The sequence below is a fragment of the Ambystoma mexicanum genome, chromosome 9, assembly GCF_040938575.1.
Source record: "Ambystoma mexicanum isolate Mex_15411 chromosome 9, UKY_AmexF1_1, whole genome shotgun sequence".
Classification (NCBI taxonomy): Eukaryota; Metazoa; Chordata; class Amphibia; order Caudata; family Ambystomatidae; genus Ambystoma; species Ambystoma mexicanum.
The window spans coordinates 263,354,933-263,373,812 of record NC_090931.1 but is presented as its reverse complement, the minus strand read 5'-3'; the positions used below and the strand labels follow the sequence as shown (position 1 = coordinate 263,373,812).

Here is an 18,880-nt window from a genome sequence, read left to right as displayed (position 1 = left end):
TGGGTTTGTCTGCTTTCACAGGCTCATGTTGGGGCAATGTTCATGATGTTCTCTATTGAAAACAAAACAAAGGGAAATAACTTTTATTGTGCTTTGCATATGGGCTCAGAACTCCGTGATTATCAATAGCAGTGTCTGAAGATAAAACGTGGTGCCTGTCCTATAGTGTTGGAGAGTACGGGTGCTTAAATACTTGTGGCACTAAACCTGGCAGGAAGCACAGACTTCATTTGGGTATCAGTGCTGTTAAATAGGTTACTAATCGTGCGTTTTGGGAAGACAGTACAATGTTTGTGTGGAGCCTAGGCCCTTGGTCCTACATGTTCTATGTTTGTAAATGTTGCTAATGCTTGCCCATAGGGCCATGTGTTATGTTCTTCATGTTGGGATAATCTCCCATGAGTCTGTTTCATTTTTGCTTGCATATGTGTAGTCCATGTAACTGTATAACAACCTGTGCCTGTATCAAGGGGTATTAGGGAGTGCAAGTATGCTAGGAAGGTGAATTAGTGGCCTGTATTAAGGGGGCATTATTGGTGACCTAAGTGTGTGTTATGTTCTATGGCACTCTACAAGATATTAGTCAGTGTAGGGTTTTTCCCTGTTACTTCCCCTTCCCATCCAACCTAGGCATTTCCTAACCCTCTATCTGGTGTTCCTAACATTCCCCCTCCTGTCCACAACCTCTCCCTAACCCTCTTCCCCCCCACTGGCTGCCACGTGGTATCCTGTGTTTGTATATCAGGTATCTGTCCCAACCACGGGTGGAGGGTCGACTTCATTCGGCTTCTGTGGTTCGGGGGAGAGTGTCGACACACCTTCCCCCATTATTGTGTATCTGAGTTATGACATAGGGGCAGAGTTTGAGTAACCCAGAGGAGAGGTTCAGACCACCAAGGGGTCTCACCACCTTGTTCTTTGCTTGGACTCCCAAACTTCCGGCCTGTGATCCCCACTTCCAGTAGACATGGCTCTATGGGAATGACATCAACAGAAAAAGGACAATTGTTAAAGCAGCTGGGTTTTTACCCTTGACAAGAGACTTGCTCCGAAAAACCAATCTGCTGTAGCATTTTGCCTATAAAAGGACGGGAGACCCTTCCCTAGTGAATTCATATTTGCACTCTGAAATATGATTTTACCTGGGCTTGATTCTGAGTACGTCTACTCCAAAGTTCTTAGCCAGAGAGATGAAGAAAGGAGCTCCCAGGAAGAGGGAAGCTCTTCTCTCTAACTATTGTCAGGTTCTATTTGGGATGACCAGCTAACTGGATAAGGTCTACTGCAACTGAGATACTGGTATAAAGGACTATGTTCACACGAGGTGACAAATCCTGAAAGAACTCTTACAAACCTTCCTGATTGGGGGGAGCATAAGAAAGGAATCCCCTTGTCCATGAAATCATGGTCTGGACCTCTCTTGACACTGAAGCACTTCAGCCTCCACATTTGAGACCCAGCAAGCCTTCTAATATCCCTGACATCACCTACCTTCTTATCGGTTTCATCGGGATCCAAGCCGTCACCACTGCAGTATCCCAATGCCATGTTGAGCGAGTTGAGACTGCTCACTGCCCATTGGCAGTCTTGGTTTCTCCACACCTGAGGTCAAACAGTCTTCCAGTGCCACTGGGCCCTACACTGCTGCTATCGACCGGCAGACAGCACCCAGACTCTTGGTTTGATGCTGAAACGTCTGGCTTGAGTCTGTTGAGCCCCTAACACAAGCATCTAAATGTATTTCAAGAGGCCCTATACCTTGTGTCCGCTTTGAATGACTTTTATGCCCTCCATCTGTGCTTTTTGATAGACATTTCTGTGCTCACAGCACATTTTTTGGAATGGGAATGCTACCCCAGTTTTGCTGCTTATTTCTGAAAAGCTGTATGGAAATAAATCTTGTTTCTACCTTTGCTGCCTGTGGCTGCTTATTGGATTACTTGGTGATGGATATGGGATTCTACAATTACTTAACTTGTATTAAAAATGTACATGTGCTTATTCTAAAAAAGTTATGGATTCAAAAAGTTTATTAAAAAAATGTGAAGACTTTCAACCCGTGCAGGTCGTTTCCTTGTCAACCATCAAAGTCTGCAAGCTCCAAACAGTTTAGTTTTCCGTTCATGTGGCCCTCCTAGAAATTAAGTGACCTCATGCGAAACTGGACCAGGGATCATAATTCTTGACTGTCCTTTTGACGCTTGCCGATGTGTCATGGTTACTCCTGGCTTTGTATCGCAACTTGATTCTGTACTTCTCCCTAAAGATTTGTTCCTTTCCTTGATGTTTGGTAATCCAGTTAGGCATTTCATAGCACTTCTTATATTAACAGAGCATTTGGAAGGGTTATGCATAGTAGTTTTCAGTGTAGGACATTTTAGGACGCATCTGAAATTTGGAAAAACGATTCAACATTGTGGTTGGAGTTTAGAGTTGTTTTAAGTGTTTTGCATTAGACTACAGATAGGGAAAAATAGCATATGAGGAGGGACAGCTTGTAGATGTTGTGTGGTTATTGCCCGCACACTGATTACCCATGGTCATGCTAATCCCTATGGCCATTCCCATCCAGTTCCTACCCTCCCAGCCAAAAACACCCCATTATGGGAATTTTTTGGGCTCGCTTTAATCAAGCCTTGCTATCATACTTTGCGCACAAAGTGCCTGCCCCTCCCAGGGTTTTTTCAAAGCAGTCTTCTGAGAGTTAATGACTGAATTGGAGCTGCAAACCGCTACCGGTGTAATAAAAATGTTTTAACCAGGTCTGCCTTTGGGCACTTGATTTATAACCACTATGCATGTCCTTCACTGAATTCCTGTTAAAAACAAGAATTTGCAAAGCTAACAGTTTTGGGTTATGTATAAGTATAAGGCATTTGCCAGGCACTGCAATTAAATGACCAGATACTTGCACCATTTTGCACTTGCTACCATCAATGGAGGCAATACCACTTCATCAGTGCCTGGTAAGTGCCTTTCCCATGCGTAGACAAAAGCCCAAACTCTTGGCATTGACAATGGTTTTTTTTAAAATACAAGAAGTATATGGTTTTATTTGGTCTCGTGCCCATGAACCAAATAGCTACCTTTTACTATGACTAGAATAAGAGTTTGAAAAACATTTGTTTTATAGAATTCGAAATTGTAGACATTGTTTTTTGTTTCATTACTGTGTGCGGGTGTCAATTGCACATACTTGTGCCCCACACAGACTAGCCATAAGCAGAACAAACCTTATTTTTGACACCATACTGTTCTTCATGGTGGAGGATTGTGGAAAAACAAGGGGGTTCTGGGAGTTTATCCACTACCGGCCTACATCTCGGGTTAGAGTCTCAACCAGAGTCTTTAGCTCACCATCATTTCACAGAAGAGAAATTTCCACTACATATCAGTCTTTGTCCTGCCCAAGAGCAGTCCAGCACCGAAATGCCTGGCAATTCTCTTCTGAACAAGAGTACCAACAGCAATCCCAGATATGTATGTCGGCCTGGTTGAGCCTCGTAAGTGAGATGGAGCTGTGCCTCTCTAAGAACAGTGAGCAAGGGAGGATTGTGGAAGCCAGATCTGGCAGTGTATCTAGCACCATTGGCCTCCTGCATGGTGTGGGTATGGGTGATGGATCGTATTGAAAGCGAGAAACATTTTCATATTTAGAAAATCTTTCTTTTAGGAAGCCCTTCTTCCAAACATGTTATTTCTTGATCACTAATCAGCTCATTTATGTTTAGCCAAAAATGTGAGAGTCCTTCTACTGAGAGCAAACATGGCTTAAATGGACTGTTCTATCCAAAGGTAACCACTACGGGGGTGGGAGGGGGGGCGCACAATCCAGTTTTAGCCCATTGTGCCTTGCGAGAGGAGAACTAGCCATTAGCACATGTTCATGAGTTAATTGATCACCAAGTAAATGTATACATAGTGTACAGGGACTGTATGTGGATGCTATAGCAAAACCAGGCTAGTTGACTTTGCCGATGTTTATTGACTCTTGGGGCCACCATCTGATTTTGCTGGCCTCATCTGACGGTGTGGGTTGGGTTGTAGCTGACAAGTGGGCCGAATTTAGGAATATGTACATGATACTTCAAGCCACTAGCGCTGAATGCAAATTTACCATCCCGTGGTGGCAGACTTTGCACAGGTAGCCTAACAATGCCCATGTCATCTTTGTTTGAACAAATATTTAAAATAAAACCTGATAGCATGGACTGGCAGTCTAATAAACAAAGAAATGGCAAAGTCTAGAAGTTACAAATTATCACCCTGCTAAACTAAGTCAGGTGTCAAGTAGCAAGCCCTGACCTGATGATCCTTTAACCACAGGCGTCAATTTAAAAACATCACCTCTTTAGACATTTGCCTGTTTAATGCCAGGCCTCAATCAAAGCATGCGCCCTCGGTTCTGGAGCATTAGAAGTCTACTCGGGATGGGGAGGTTTAGCAGTGATGCTGCAATTTGGAGTACAATGGGTATTGCTCCTCCCAGGGCCTATTTAATTTTCCCGCATCTAGAGAATCAAGTCTCACAGGCTTTCATGTTTCAGTTCTCTCCCTGTGTTAGAAATGACATAACATATCACATCAAGGGTTGAGTGTCATTGACACATTTCAGGAACTCAACAGTGAACGTTCTGATTACCCTGGCCGGGTGCCCAATATACATTAAATATAAGCAGGGAAAGAGCTAACTCTGGGGTGACTCCAGGCAATATAATGACATCACTGCAGACAGATATAGGCCAATCTCGACATGCCAAGTCTTGTTTGCCAAGAAGGCTTACACCTACTTCAAAGCACGCCCACTCGCCCTTGACCACCAAAACCCCAAACATTTTGTAGAATATTGTATTGACCAATTTACTGCACAAAGCACACACTCGGATGACATCATCTTTGCTGGTGATCATATGCTTGAAAGGGAAAACATTTTTGACACTGTATTGAGCTTCAACAAAGTGCTATCCATCAAAGCCCTCACACAGCACTGTGAAACACCAACGTATAAATGAGGAACCGTGATTCTGCTTGAGCCAAATAGCTGTTATCAGTTCAACCACTCACCCAGTGGAGTAACTTTTCTGAAAATGTTGGGGGGGAACAGGACATCTGAAGAAAAGGTGCCCCAGCCAAATGAATGGGACAAAATGGTGTGCCATGAAATTTGGGGGGGGGACAAACACCCCTGCCCGCCCCTGAAGTTACGCCCATGCACTCGTGATCGCCAAATAATTTTGCGCTCTGCACTGTAACGCTCTGATCCGAGTGCTGCCCATCACAGAACTTTGCTTCCTGGAAAAACAGTTGAATGTTAGGAGTCCTCACTGTCGACCAGTGTTGCACCGAACAATCATCCAGTGGGAAATCGCCTGTCCACCTTCCATGGTATTTAAACCCTACATAGAGCCCCAGATAAGACTCACTAACAGCATTAGTGGAGGGGGATAGCACAGGGGCAACGCGCTGGTCTTGGAAGCAAGACCACGGAGAGCAACAGAGGTTTGAATCCCGGATCCGCGCTTAGAATCCACACTCAGTTACGGCATTAGGCACGTAATAAAAAACAATAAAATAAAATAAAAACATTTCAGTTCATCCTTGCATGAATAATACTCAAATGACTCTAAATATAACAGACAACAAAAAGTCTACCTCTCCGAAGGTCTGCCATGCAATACAAGACTGTACTGCATGCAACTATCTAAAACTAAGCCCTCAAAAATGTAATTCCTTTGTCTACTGTCCACTCCTTCTCCCGTACTCACTCAAAGCTGGCTTTCTGCTGTCAAAGCGGATATTGCCCTTTTATTTAGCTCCAAATGCTTTGTTTTTGATTTTGATGGTTAACACACCGTCAATCTTCACATCAAAGATACCCTGAAACACCAACTATGCCAGCCAAGAAAAATTACATCTGTTGTCATGGCATCAGACCTGGACATTGTGATGCAAGCATGTGTCATACCCACACTGGCCTATGCAAATGACCTGCTGAAAGTCATCTCAAGATTCCTGCTTTCACCTTGAAAGCTGTTTGACAAGCCACTGCTGGGCCACGAATGAAAGCTCACTGCATATTCAAAGCAGCGTGCCTACCACGCGTAGCTATCCAATTAAATCACCAGCTAGTATATTTTCCATCTCAGGAGATCCCATGACTTCCACATCAAGTAAGACCTATGCTTGGAAGTCTCAATAAGAAATAAACCCTGATTACACTAGGCCATGTGCTTTCCAGACTCTGCAGACCAAGACGCAAAGGTCGAGCCCTCAGCAACTCAACTATTTGAATCCTGACACACCTATCGCCTTACACAGGCGCTATCACTGCCTGACAACTATGCTTCCATTACCACTTCTGCAGATGCCTACTTCTTCCGAATGCCACTCCCTAAGTACACGGCAACCCTAATGGGTTGGTCCCTATACAGACTCAACCACGTAATTTATTCACACCACCATTACATACACTGTATAACACATTCTTCTTTCCCTACCTACATGCAGTGCTTAATTTGTAAGAAAGTAAGTGCCAGGCCCCAAATATTGTATTGCATGGGGGGGGGACAGTTCCCGGTCTACATTTGACACCACACACTGTTGCTCCATACAGTGTCACACGGCTGCTCCATAAATTGTCAACACATTTGGGGTTAAAGCTCCACCTCCCACTGGTTCATTGAGGGTGAAATCAAAATAAAATATTGGTTGTGTCTGTCTTGAAATTAACTAAATGCTTTAGTGATTCTTTCAAACACATTTCTTTGTTAACATTTTGCCCTAATTCTATCAGTGTCAACTGGAGCATGTTAACCATCTAACCACAGGACAAAGAGCCGAAATGCTTTCCACCAATGGTAAATTGATGGACACATGTAGGCAAAATCATCACTGAGCTGATGAGATGCCTGTCAGACACTGCAGCAAGATTGTCTTGCATAGGTTGGTACTCACAACTGGTTCTCCTGTTCAATATGGGTCTTTTCACTGACTTTGCCCATGTGTTGGGGCTGTTGGCTGGTGACTGTCCTGTTGTTGTCAACCCACCTTGCTGGTTATTACACTAAAGAATGCAGGCTGAGTCGAGTAGTGTGTTGACATGTCCTGCATCAGTGCCCAGGATTGTCACCTTGCATCTCATTGTTTTTCATGCCATTGATAAATTGTTCTGCCCTGCCAACCTGTGTCAGCAGATTTGTTAATAGCAGTGACCCAGTCCAGGATGCAGAGACCCTGGCCAGTGTACACTGTAGTTGATTGTTGTATTACTATGACTGACTGACAATTAAAATAATAAAGTTGCCAAAACACCACAACATAATCAAGCTGGGCTTATAAATAAGTGCTGGGGCTCAGAAATAAGTGCTGAGCCCAGGCAAGCCCCTCCACAAATGTAACACTGACTACATGGAGATAGTCCAACCCTAATCCCCAGCGTGCAAGTGCCTTGCTGCTCACCCACCTGTATACACTCTCTTGCACTTGTTATATTCCTGGCAGTCCTTGTTTGTAACAACACCAAGGCTTGGTTTGTTCTCTATGCAATATTAAACAGAAAATGGAGGCGCGGAGGCGCGCGACTCTTTGTGAACCAGAGCAGCATAAGCCCCCCACAGCCCGATGACAATGAGCCAAGCGAGTAGCTGTCAAGAGCCCCATGCAATGGGAGGGCTCTGGAGGATATAACAGCCCTTGATATAATCATGGAACAATAACGTGCTACTGCTTGGAAAAAATATCCTGTCCCAATTGTTAGGAGAGCGGATCTCCAAGGTGAGCGCCGATGGCATATTATTGGATTGTTTTCCTTTGTGAGTAGTTTGAAAAATTATCCAAAAAATAGCAACCGTGATCACATAATGGATGCGGGACTAGAGAACAGCGGGCTGCGTAAAGATAAAGGGAAAATGTGGAGAAGTTTGCGAACCCTTGCGCAGCGGGCGACTGCTGCGCGCCATGCCCTACTGTTCACATCGGGGTTTGAGAGTCCAGCATTGATGGTAAGGAAGAGTCTCGCCTGTTGGTTTCCTATTGAAAAGGCAGATGCAGGCTCCTGCTCCAGATGTGTATGGCACATCCATCAAAAGCTCAGGCTTATAATAGTTTTAAAAATCCTTTTCCCATTATTCAAGGTTCGGCATTCAATAGCTAATCTTTCAATATTCCAGAGTGCCCCGGCTAGGGGTTGACAGTCAGATTAAATTAGAATTGAATTGAAAATGCAGTTTTCTTTTCATATTGTTCAAAGGCCATGTTTACAGTCTGAAGATAAAGCAGCCTTACCCCGAGTGTTAGAGGCATTAGCGCAGATCATGTGTCACTGCGTGAAAGGTGCCACAGGTAGGAAAGCTCACACTTGGCAACAAAAGGAAGAAAAGTGCCCAAAAAACGTGAACTAACATTGTTTGTCACGGATTCGCACAGCGCGCTACATGAAAACAAAGATTCTCAAAAATTAGAATCTTACCGTGCATTATAGTTGTAATGACTGATTGCGGTATTCCTATGGAATATACCACATATGGTAACTTTCCAAGGCACAAAATCAGGTGGGTGGTAAAAACAGTATTTAAAAAAAATATGTTACCACCAAAATCATCATGAGGCCCAAGTCTTTTTCCAGAGGATGGGGCCTAGTGCCAGAGCATGGGGGCCTAGAGCCAGAGCATGGGGGCCTAGAGCCAGAGCATGGGGCCCTAGTGCCAGAGCATGGGGGCCTAGTGCCAGAGCATGGGGGCCTAGAGCCAGAGCATGGGGGCTAGTGCCAGAGCATGGGGGCCTAGAGCCAGAGCATGGGGGACTAGTGCCAGAGCATGGGGCCCTAGTGCCAGAGCATGGGGGCCTAGTGCCAGAGCATGGGGGCCTAGTGCCAGAGCATGGGGGCCTATAGTGCCAGAACATGGGGCCTATAGTGCCAGAGCAATGGGGGCCTAGTGCCAGGGCATGGGGGCCTAGTGCCAGAGCATGGCGCCTAGTGCCAGAGCATTGTGCCTAGTGCCAGAGCAATGGGGGCCTAGTGCCAGAGCATGGGGGCCTAGTGCTAGACCATGGGGGCCTAGTGCCAGAGCATGGGGGCCTAGAGCCAGAGCATGGGGGCCTAGTTCCAGAGCATGGGGGCCTAGTGTCAGAGCATGGGGCCTAGTGCCAGAGCATGGGGCCTAGTGCCAGAGCATTGGGGCCTAGTGCTAGAGCATGGGGGCCTAGTGCCAGAGCATGGGGGCCTAGTGCTAGAGCATGGGGCCCTAGTGCTAGAGCATGGGGGCCTAGAGCTAGAGCATGGGGGCCTAGGGCTAGAGCATGGGGCCTAGCCAGCAAGACTGAGATCCTTCTCATTGGGACCCCTGCTCCCGCTTTCCCTCACTCACTCTGGCCACCCTCCTTGGGCTCTCTGGCTTCACTTTCTGGTGAGGCAAAAAACCTTTGAGTGATCTTCGACTCCACTCTCTCTTTCTCTCCACATATCACTAAAATTGCCAAGAAGGCCCACTTCCAGTTGCACCTCCTCAAAGGTATTCTCCCTTTTCTCACCTTCTCCCAGAAGCTCACTGTCTCCAGAGCTCTGGTTCTCTCTAGGCTTGACTACTGCAACAGACTCTTTGTTAATCTGCCTACCTCTACACTTTGCCCTCTTGAACTCATCCAGAAGAAGGACCCAAAGACTTATCCTCGGCCTCACGGCCAGGGACTGCATCTCTCTGGCCCTGAAATCCCTCCACTGGCTCCCAGGATCAAGTTTAAGAACCTTTGCATCGTCCACAAGGCTTTTTGGGGCAGTGGCCCTCTCTACCTTCAACTCTCTCTTTCTAAGTACTTTCATCCTAGAGCCCTTCGCTCATCTACCTCCAACTCTCTGTGGGCGAGTCGCCTCTACAAACAGAGAGCGGGAGGGGGGTAGAACTCTTTCCTCTTCAGGTGCCTCCCTCTGGAATGGCCTCCCTGCCCCTCTCCACCTTCAGCAGACCTCCTTAAATTCCGGAAACTCAAGACCTACATTTTCTCCTCTTCTTTGCCTCTCCCTTTACTCTGCTAACCTTCCTTGGCTCCTGCTCTGTCTGCTGACTGGCTGTCCTCTGAATCTTACAGAACACCAGTCCCCACCCCCTCTTGACCAGTCACCTTGCACTTGCCGCCTGGACCTACTCGAACTGGCTAACCTGGCACTTCTGGGTTGGGGTTGCCCCTTGGAATCCCAGCACTTAACTCAGGGCCCTGCTGCTCTGGGTGCACTTCTCCCTGTACCCTTTCCCCTGCACTTCTTGTTTGCGTACTTGCACGATCCCAATGACACAAAGCCTAGTAAGATCGTGGTCTTGTCCTCCCTCTGTTCCCCTGCCTTGTTGCACCTTGAAACACTTGTGTATAGGCATATAACAAATAACATATATCAATCAACAGTGATTCAAGTGAAGCACTTGTGAATTTTAAGGGGCCTCTGTCGTGAGTGAGGCGACAGTTCTTTGTCTGGTTTTCTCAGGTTAGCCCCCCTGTGTGCCTGTCCCCCTATGTGGTTTTGGCCCAGATGTACAAGATACACATTGGGTACCTCATGTGCTTAACTTACAACAATGGTGCATGCAAGCAGTCCCAGAAACCGTCTTCAACCAGGCCATAGATATGTGTGGTAGAACATAGAACCTATTATAATACGTTTTTGACTGCCCACCTCTGACCAGGGCACCAGAGTCCCCTGGCCCCAAAAGTAGCTTTTCCATGCATGTCTCTGGCACTTGGAGAGTACAAATATGATTTAGGATGTACACAAATGTCCTGTGCAGGATTGATTTGGTGGCAAGCACAGCTGCAGATAGTTCTGTTGCTCAGCTCAGAGCCGGATGTACATCATTTGACTTAGCAAATCACCAGTATTACCCCTTTTAAGGCCTGATTATCAAATTGGTGTTAATGGAAACAATATGTGTTTTAATGACCATCTATTTTACCATCCAACGCCATCAGCTGGGGCTGAGTGGGGTATTTCTTGTACGCAGTAATTTCGAAATACTGCACAGGATATGGTGCAGAAATACTACATGAAAAGCTTTAAGTGCCAAGGACGTGGTATCTCGTCCTTGGGATTACCTCCCCAGTGCCAAGGACGAGATAGCTCGTCCTTGGCACTTAAGGGGTTAATGAAGGAGAAAATGTTAGAAGGCTTTGCATGGTGAAATACCGAAATCACCAAAAAAGGCCTTGGCACTGGGGGGAAAAACCCATGGCAGTTAATTTTACATGCACCCAAAAAGTGGAGGTAGAATAATTTTTTTACCCCATATTAAGGAGGATCTCGCAAGAAATGCCCCCCCCTCCCCCAGCAAAAAGAAATGCTCAGCGCACCCCCTGGCCATTTGAAAAAAAAGTAGCTCCCTAGAGCATGAAAAGGAACACAGAGAAGTGGACATTATTGGTTTATTAGAACACCTTCCTGGGGTTTCTGTGAATCCCATTGGGCAATCTGCGGGCTATAAGAACTTGTGTAGCCTGCAGATCTAGTATATCCCGCAAATTTCGCAACCCGCAACGTCCACTTACTTCAACTGCCCGCATCGGCATCAGGAATGAATCGTCATTTACTCCCCATGCGTGCATGGTATACGTGGCCCGCCCCTTCACGGAAGCGGTTACTGGATTGCTTTTTGTCAGCACGCTCAGACAGTGCTCTGTTATATTACGGCGTTGCTGCAGAAACTGTTCCGATGTATACTTTTTAAAGGTTTACATTTTACCAGGTATCTTGCATCCCCCCGGATCCTTTGCCTGTTTGCTCACAGCTGCAGTTCCTTTCCCCATTTACATTTTCCACCCTCATTAAGCTTCTAATTACCTCCCACATCCCGACAAAAAAAATACTGCTCGGAAAACGCCAGTAGCTTGTAGTTTCTTCTCCTGCACTAATTCATGCATTATTTGCGCCAAAAAAAAAACGGGATTTGTGCGCCATTCTGCCCGCAAATCTCCATTTGTTAAACAGGGATTTGCGGGCAGAATGGCGCACAAATCCCGTTTCTTTCGGCACAAATAATCCATGAATTACCCTATTAGCACGTGCTAAAATGGCACAGGTATCATTCAGCCTCCTTGGAAATCAGAGTCTAGAGGAGTGGCTCAATGAAAAAACAGAAAAAAATTCAAGAAACTTAATATACCAAAAAAAAAAAAGAATTGTCTTTCAGATGCAGATTTAAATGCACTGGAAAACCTGGCCAGCACAGTGCAAATTATCCTCGTATTTTGAAAGCCTGAGACTGCCTACTTTGAATAACTACATGTAGAAATTGTATGCAGATGCAAGAAATTCATCCGGTTCAGAATGTTAGCCCGCAAGCCTGATCTCAGTCAGTGCTGGCCTAAATAGACATCGCCGCAATCGTCTCTTTTCACGAAATGTGAACATGATGCATGGGGAAGCTCCCCATAGAGCCAACAATGATGTCTTCATATCAATTATAAAGAGGACAAGACTTGAGTGCAGAGATCATACCACAAACAAGCCTTACATCACCAAAAACTATCTGTTCACACTAAAATCAAGCGTAATCTTTAATAGAGGCGGTTCCGTAGATCTCCAGTACTAAATGTGGTACGATATCCAACCCCATTTTGCATGGTGAGGGAGGGAAGGCCGACGCACCCTGGCAAACAATACATTCTATGTCCGCACTGATGAAACAGGACGCAAATATGCCACAGTAACGTTCAACACACCTACAAAGGAAATCAATCCTTCACTGAGAAAAACCGAGGCACCCTTCGTGGTTCACTGTATGAAGTTCCAGATCAGGAGGACTGTCCCATTCACTCTCTGCAATTTTACCTACAAAACTGCCCCAAAATGCATGTTTCTTTGTCCTAGATAAACAAAATTTATTTTATGAAGCCAAACGTAACCCCATCTGGTACACCTGCAGACCATTTGGAAAAAAAGCACACCTGGCTTAATGATGCAGTTAATCAATAAAAACGCGAATGTAAGAACTAGCTACACACATCACTCCCGGTGAGCGACAGCAGTGCAGATTTTGTCCAACGCTGGTCTCGAATCTCATCAAATAATGTCTGTTACTGGCAACAAAAATGAATCCTCATTCAAGATCTACTGGACCCTCCAATACTCAGAAAAAAGAAAAGGGTCTACACTCCTGCTCAGGCACCTCATTTCACCAAAATGCCAGGGGTAGCGGAAGTGACATCACATGACCCTTGACCTCTGATGAGATCACAGGAAGTGATGTCATTAGACCCCAGCCCGAAATGACATCATGGGAAGTTATGGAACACAAGCTTTCACCCCTCGACAAAACAGGAAGTGGCATCACATTGTTTGAGTAAACTACGAAAAATATGGCGATATCACTATAAAATGAAATGCGGTTTATATGCATGTCATACAAGAATGGATGTATGCATCGTTAATATCAGTGCATATAGGCCCATATTACCAAATCACTGAATGCAAGCAGACGTCCAAGGCCAAGCGATAATGATCTGTATAGCACTTACCCTTAAGTGCTTCATATAAAACAAATCTACATACAATATCACCCAACCTGTGTTGGTACTCATTTATCAACCTCAGCAGGATGAAAGGCTGAAATGACCTTGCTGGGAGTCGAACCTGCAACATGCAGATCACACACACATTGCCGCAGCGCTAAACCCACTGAGCTATCTTACTGGCTATTGGTATCAGAAAATCAGCCACCAAAAGGCACATGCTGCTGGCCACAGCCCATGTGCCCCAACGTAAAAAAAAGGGTCTTTTTGATTTTTTTTTAGGGGTAGCAAGGGAGACCTCGGGGGTCACAGTTGCAACCCCTGGTGACCGCTAAATGACGTCTATGCTCCTACGTAATGGAGGGGAACCACCAAGACAGTTTCGACCTCCCTTTCTAACACAACACCTGTCAGTTATTCTCCTACCAACACCCAAAAAAACAAATGTCCTCCAAAAAGGCAGATAAACCAACCGAAAACACTTTACCAGATGATCTTGCAAACACATCATCTAGCCAAGATTCTCTTGCTACCACCTCAACCATTAATGTAAACACTCGAGTCATCAGTCTTTTTCCACGTGGCCAATTTATGAACTGCACCCTTAATTTCCATGTCTCTGCAACCTAAAATAGATGTTATTCTTGGCAATACTACCCTTTCCATCCTCTAACCGTTTTCCCAATAAAAATGCATTTATGTAGCATTTATTACTCATTTGTCTCTTTTCTATTTTTATAAAATACTGAGGGTGTTCTTATAGCTTAATAGACCCACAGCTCAACCCTACTGGGTGTTATGGGCCATCATACCTTGTTAAAGGCCCTTGCGAGGGCCCATAACGCCGAGCATGGCCCTTATTACAGGCCTGTAAAGCCTTATTACTGCATGCCGTATTGCAAAAATACTATCGCAAAGCTCATGGCAAAGCTCTTAACTCGAACACCTTTGGTGGTTATCACCCGCCATGGAATCAATTCACTCACCCGCCTAGCCCCGTATCTGCCCATACACGTCAATGGGCTCTCATCGGTCAAAAACACAATCTTCTCATTTCATCCACCCTGGGGACTTAAAAGATTTAGAGCTATGTTATGATGAGGCTGAAAATTCTGGAATGCACAGTACTGGATGTTGCCGAATCATTTAGCATTAGCTTGGCAGACCCCATGATGAATAAACCTTATCCTACTAGAATGAAGCAAGGCGATGGTTAATATTCCACGTCCCTGTGAGCGAGGCAAGCCCTTTAGCTCTGCCACAATAGAGCAAAAGCTCTGCTTCTCTGTGCACGCTCATCTTGACTGAGCGCACGCACCATGGAAGATTGATATCCGCGGAGCCAGTGCCAGCTGCCTCTTCTGTCTGCTAAACTGCAGTGCAGGAGAATGGCGTCATCCCTTCCCTCTCAGGAGCCTAATGCTCGCTTCAGTGCAAAACAGTGGGAAGTGGAAGCCTTTGGTGGGGGCTTCCCTGCTGGTGCAAGTGGTGCCGTCCAGGGGCAGGCGCAGGAGGCAGCACATGTAGCCGTGGAGGTGCCTGTGCATGTCACTGTCCCTGACACTGTGACTGCACCACCATGCACCAGCAGGGATGCCCCATCCCAGGCCCGTCCGCAGGTAGGGGGGATGTCCATGTCATCTGACTCCCCTCCATCTGCGGACGAGGGGACCCCTGGCCGTATGGAGAAGGTCCTGATTGGTGTCGCGTTGCGCACGGCTGTCATTCGTGATGAGGTGCGTGCTTCCCGGGGGGAGCACGCACGTCATCACAAAGAGCACCGTGCCAACGTGGCCCAGTTGGGAGCGGTCATGGTCGGGGGTCTCGTACATGTGTCGGGCACTCTGGCGACCCTCTCCTCCTCTGTGGAGGCTATGCGCCAGTCGTACTCCATGCCGTCTTCCGGCCCAGATGCCACCAGGGCCCCCTGTGGACCTGCCCCGACCAATGCAGCCACCTCGGTGGGGATCCCATCCCTGCCACAGTCGGGAGTCGGAGGTCCAGCAGGGGTGGACACACCAGCAACTGGACCCCAGCAGTTGAAGGATGTGACGGCATCATCGGGCAGGGCACGTGCACGACGGCGTCAGTGGTTTCCATCAGCCTGGATGCCGTCGTGCTGGCACAGGCAGTTGCATCGGAGGCAGCGGCAGGCTCGACGTGGGAGGCATCATGGCTCGGGGCCATCAACATCAGGGGTGCAGGCATCGGCCGGAGGGCAGGAGAACCCTGGAATGGGAGTGGCTTCCGTGTGGGAGCGGTTGGGCCAGCAGATAGGTGCGGAGCGGCAGCGGGCAGAGGAGGAACGGCTCACTATGGTCAGGGCAGAGAACTCCATGCGGAGGGCGCTAGGCGGGCTGAGTGCCTCGAGGGTCTTCGCAGGGAGTTGGAGCTGGACACTGCATTATCCCTGCGGGACCTCGGGGCCAGGGAACATGCCTGCCTCCAAGCCATTGAACAGGAGTTCGATGATGCCCTGGCCCATGACAACAACCAGTGAGCCGTCGGACTAGCCTGCTGCCCTTGTAAATAGTTATGTAGTTAGTGTTAGGTTTCCTTTGCTTTTTTATTTATTTTGGACCTTTTGGACAATGGGCCACATTTTTGTATATAGTTTTATTTTATTAGGTAGTATTTTTATGTAGGTTTCATTTCTTCAGTTGGGATCATGGACCCTGGTTTGTTTATCTGTATATAGTTGACTGTTGGATTTTTTTATTTTTTTGATTTACCCATGGAGCAATGGTTTTCGGTTTTGTTTTTACCTTGGATTTACTTTCTTGAACTGTGACTTTGGACACCTTTCCTTTGGATTATGATTTGTCGTTTTTCATTATTTTACGGACATGCTGCTTTTGGTTTTTGATTCCCATTGTCATTTGTTTATTTTTAATTCCATTTATGCTGTTTTTAATACATTTTTTTCATCAAACTTCAATGTGTAGTATCATCTCATTGGTATCATGCATATCATGATATGGGTTTTGAGATTCACTGACACCCATTGGGTGTATGTGAGGGCCATGTGTTCATTTCCAAACTTGCTATTGGGGTTCTATCATGTCATTGCCATTTCTAAGTGGGTGGATGCAATACTCGAGTGGGTGTTTTGCATTTGGAGGCTGACCATAAGGGCCAGGGATCTAGATTGTGATGACATGTTGGCTGGGGGACATGTGTGGGGGCCTGCTGGCAGGTGCCCTGCAATGCTGGGGGGTGGGGGTGCAGGGGGACATGTGTGGGACATGAGTGGGGGCCTGCTGGCAGGTGCCCCGCAATGCTGGGGGGTGGGGGTGCAGGGGGACATGAGTGGGGGCCTGCTGGCAGGTGCCCCGCAATGCTGGGGGGTGGGGTGCAGGGGGACATGAGTGGGACATGAGTGGGGGCCTGCTGGCAGGTGCCCCGCAATGCTGGGGGGTGGGGGTGCAGGGGAACATGAGTGGGACATGAGTGTGGGGCTTGCTGGCAGGTGCCCCGCAATGCTGGGGGGTGGGGGTGCAGGGGGACATGAGTGAGACATGAGTGGGGGCCTGCTGGCAGGTGCCCCGCAATGCTGGGGGTGGGGGTGCAAGGGGACATGAGTTGGTGATCAGTAGTGCAAGGAGACATGTGCCTTTGCTGGGGGGCATGCCCATGTTGGGTGGGCTGTCTGCGGGACATGACCAGGGGTGCAGGGTAGTCCCCTGTGGTGTGGGCTGCCTGCAGGGGCCATGGAGAGTGTACAGGGGACACCTGGGAGGACCCACACTGCCAAATCACATGTAGGACTCCCTGGCACCCCTGAAATACACGTACCCTGCTGAAATCGCATGTGAAAATTCTCGCGCACCTCTGAAATACACGTACCCTGCTGTAATCGCGTGTGAAAATTCTCGCGCACCCCTGAAATACACGTACCCTGCTGAATTTGCGTGTGAAAATTCTCACGCACCCCTGAAATACACGTACCCTGCTGAAATTGCGTGTGAAAATTCTCGCGCACCCCTGAAATACACGTACCCTGCTAAAATCGCGTGTGGAACTTCTCGCGCACCCCTGAAATCGACGCACACGCTCCCCCAGGCCCGATCGCGTGTGGAACTTCTCGCGCACCTCTGAAATACACGCGCCCAGGCCAATCGCGTGTGGAACTTCTCGCGCACCTCTGAAATACACGCAACGCTCCCCCAGGCCCGATCGCGTGTGAAACTTCTCGCGCACCTCTGGAATACACGCGCCCAGGCCAATCGCGTGTGGAACTTCTCGCGCACCTCTGAAATACACGCGTCCAGGCCAATCGCGTGTGGAACTTTTTCGCGCACCTCTGAAATACACGCGCCCAGGCCAATCACTTGTGGAACTTCTCGCGCACCCCTGGAATACACGCACACGCTCCCCCAGGCCCGATCGCGTGTGGAACTTCTCGAGCACATCTGAAATACACGCGCCCAGGCCAATCGCGTGTGGAACTTCTCGCGCACCTCTGAAATACACGCGCCCAGGCCAATCGCGTGTGTAACTTCTCGCGCACCTCTGAAATACACGCACACGCTCCCCCAGGCCCGATCGCGTGTGAAACTTCTCGCGCACCTCTGAAATACACGCACACGCTCCCCCAGGCCCGATCGCATGTGAAACTTCTCGCGCACCTCTGGAATACACACACACGCTCCCCCAGGCCCGATCGTGTGTGAAACTTCTCGCGCACCTCTGAAATACACGCACACGCTCCCCCAGGCCCGATCGCATGTGGGCCTTCTCTGGCGCACATTTTTTTCCTGCGCAGGGATGCTACCGCCTGCTTTCGTGTGGCGGACATGTATGGGCCTGTGCGCGTCTTTGGCCGTGCGCTGTTTTTCCCTATTCGATTCCATGAATACGTGTTGCAGGCGAGTGTGTGGGCGTTCTGCGCACTTGCCTCCTGTACTTCCCCCGTGACGCCCACATTTTCACGAGTTGTTCCCCATTCTGCGTGTGACGCCCCGTGTTACGCCTACTTTTGTTATGTGCGCCGCGCTAAGTGCGAATTCGCTGTGGCCTTATCGCACGGCGTTCGATGACCTGTGCGCCAGCGTTCGCCAGCGTGCGCCGCGCACTTTTTCAGCGCACATCCCACATTTTGCGCGTGCACGGACTTCCATGAATTGATGTGCGATGTTTTCTGTGCGATAATCGCACTTGCACTGCGATTTTTGCTATTTCACTGCGAATCGCACGTTTTCGCACGCGTGCGCCGTTTTTTCGGCGCACATTGATTCCATGAATCGCCCTGTTTGTTGGAGGCAGCATGGTAGTGACGTCGATGCTTCCAGTTAACCTTGCAGCCGATCAGCTGCAGCCCCGTTGAGAGTACACCTTTCAATTAATCTGCGGCTTCTGCCATATTTGCGAGTATAATAGTGCTCATATA

General features: G+C 47.8%; 1 protein-coding gene across 3 annotated transcripts in view; it reads right to left on the bottom strand.

The window, feature by feature from the left end:
- LOC138487944 (calcium/calmodulin-dependent protein kinase kinase 1-like) overlaps window positions 1-18,880 on the bottom strand; it is a 1,547,719-nt gene that overhangs the window by 862,323 nt on the left and 666,516 nt on the right. The window lies entirely within an intron of this gene.